The sequence below is a fragment of the Gracilinanus agilis genome, chromosome 3 (assembly GCF_016433145.1).
Source record: "Gracilinanus agilis isolate LMUSP501 chromosome 3, AgileGrace, whole genome shotgun sequence".
Lineage (NCBI taxonomy): Eukaryota > Metazoa > Chordata > Mammalia > Didelphimorphia > Didelphidae > Gracilinanus > Gracilinanus agilis.
In genome coordinates, this window is record NC_058132.1 from 59,292,094 (window position 1) to 59,295,134 (window position 3,041).

Here is a 3,041-nt window from a genome sequence, read left to right on the forward strand (position 1 = left end):
CCAATCATATATGCCCTTGGCAGTGTCTACTACGGACTTTCCCAGCACAAAGCACTGTGTTAACGTGCATCATTTGCTTCTTGTCCTTTGAGATGAAAGCTGCCTTGAGGCAACTGGGTGATGCACTGGATAAAGCACTGAGCCTGGAGTCAGGAAGACATGAGTTCAAATCCAATTGTGGACATTTGATAGCTCTGTGGCCCTGGGCAAATCACTTAACTTCCATTTGCCTCAGTTTCTTCAACTGTAAAATGGGGGTAATAATGCTAGCACTTACCTCACAGGACTGTCGTGAATATCAAGAATTATAAAGCACTTAGCACAGTGCCTGGCTCATAGTAGATGCAATATATATGATATGATATGATATAATGTAATATAACATAATATACAGGTGCGATATATAAAAATGGAAAAATTTATATATATATGTGTATACATACATATATATATAATTTTTTCCATTTTTTGTCATGAAAAACATACTTCTATATTGGTCATTGTTGTAAAAGCAAAGCCATACATAACTAAAACCCCAAAATAAAACCCAAAATACACTGATGTAAAAGGTGACTCCAACAGTTCTTTCTCTGGAGATGGAGAGCATTCCTCATCATAAGTCTTTCAGAATTGTCCCAGATCATTGCATGGCTGAGAGGAGCCACATTTTCACAGTTGATCATTGTTACTGTGTACAAGACTCTCCCGGTTCTGCCTATTTCACTCTGCATCAGTTCCTGCAAATCTTTCCAGCTTTTTCTGAAATCATCCTGATCATCATTTCTAATAGCACAAGAGTATTCCATCACCAACATGTCCTACCTGTTCAGCCATTCCCCAACTGATGGGCATCCCCTCAATTTCCAATTCTTTGCCAAAGTAGGTGTAATCTAAAGGTTAGTGGTGATGATGATGATGATGATGATGATGGGGGGACCCATAATACACCAACCTGTCTATATGTTTATTGTATTGTTACTCCCACCAGGGAGGAAAAAGAAGTTGGTTTTGGGGGGCAGAAAGTCGGTAACTATTGCCAAAATCCCTAACGGGGGCACCAGCCTCTCTCCTACTTGGAGACACTCTAAGAACAGCAGATAAAGGCAGGGAAACCCCAGATCTCTGGGTTAACCCGTTATACTGGGCTGGTTTTGAGCTGTGTGTGTTGGAAGGGGGGAGACTGAAAGGAGAGTGCCAATGAGACTTCACTGTGCTCTAAGAGTAGAGCTCTAGGGAATCTGACAACCTGGGGGGAACTTGCTCTGAGGGTCCATGTATGTTACTGTGTGTTGCATGGGTACCTGGGGCAAGTCATGTCTGTTTGGTCTGGGTTACAAGCCGCCTGCGGCTTTAGACACCAACACCAAAGGTCTGGACAGTGATGACTATGTCACGAGGTCCCTGGCAGCTGCGGCTCTGACAACACCTTCTGAGCTCTCCTCTATTCTCTCCAGTGCGTTTGTGTCAGGAGGTCCCACAGCCTTGGGCATTCAGAGGCTCAGAGATCACAGAACCCAGAGCAGGAAAGGACCTCAGAGACTCTTCCCACTTGATCAAGAATGCCCTTGGCAACATCCTGACCAGGGGTCACCCAGCCACTTTATGGGACCTCCACATGTCTGCGGGAAACTTATAAGGGATTTTCATGGGAATATTTTTCTGCTACTAAAGAGGGATGGTGGGATGCATTGATCACTCAGCAGAAACAGGGTGGGACCACAGTAATGGGAAAACCCATGGCAGGCAATTGTCCTGGTTCCAGGAGTTGATGGGAAGGCCTGGGACAAACACCAGCTTTGAAACAGAAAAGAAGAGAAAGTTTAGGCGAGGTGTCCTAACAGTCTAGTGTGCCAGAAAGTTCTTTGCTCTGCAACTTAGGTTCAAATACTGCCTCTGACACATTATCTGTAGGATCTTGGCAAAAGTTTCTCCCTCTTTAAAATGGGAGATGGGGAGTAAACTAGATGATCTCTGTTATTCTACATCTTAGTTGTACATCTATGATTCTAGGAGAGAGAATGGACCATACATATCTTCTTTTTCAAGATGGTGGGGCCTTGTGGAAAGAACGGGCCAGAGTCATATAGCGTGGGCAGAGGACTCATTGGTCCAATGATTCTTAAGTACCTGTGCCAACTTAGTGATTGTAAAGATGAGAGGGGAGGGGTTGTGGTCTTTGGGGGCATTTGCACAGCTTTGAATGAATGGTCACCCTTGCCTGTCCACAGTCCTTTCATTGACTTTTCCCCCTTTTTTTCTCTTGGTTTGGATTGCAAATGAGCATCAGCATCTAAGTGGCACAGTGGATAGAGTGCCGGGCCTGGAGTCAGAATCAGTTTTCTGAGTTCAAATATGGCCTCAGATGCTTACTAGCTATATGGCCCTGGGCAAGTCATTTAACCCTATTTGCCTCCATTTTTTCATCTGTAAAATGAGCTGGAGAAGGGAAAGGCAAACCATTCTGGCATCTTTGTCAAGAAAACCTCAAATGGGCTCATGAAGAGGCAAATACAACTGAAAAATGACTGAATAACCTACAAAAATGAGGAAGAACTTGACTTTGAAGGCCTGTTCTTTCTTACTGGGGTTGCTGGTGGGTAGGTCAGAGACTGTAGGTTTACCCTAGTGGTTGAGAAAGTCTGAAAACTCTTAGAACTCAAGAATTCTCATCGAAATGAAGATTAGTGTAGGTAAGACCTTATTGATCAGTTGTGTTTCTGGGGCTTGGGAAAAGTGGGTTAGCCTGGGACTCCCCTGGAAAGAGGGGAGAGAAGAGCTGTGCCAACTTGGGAGGTTTGAAGCAGGAAGCTTAATACTAGATAAAAACCCATTTCATTTAGGGCCAAGTAGGAGCAGTGCCCTTCCTACCCAGTTGGTATTGCTTTCATCTTTCTATATCATTTCTAAATTTCTATTTTCTGCCCCTTTACAAAAAGAATCAAGAGTCGGGGGCTGGGAGTGAGGAAGAAGTACCTTTGGGGTCTGCAGAAAAAGAAAGGAAAGAGGGAGTAAACCGCCAAGGATGGTTTTGAAAACAAATT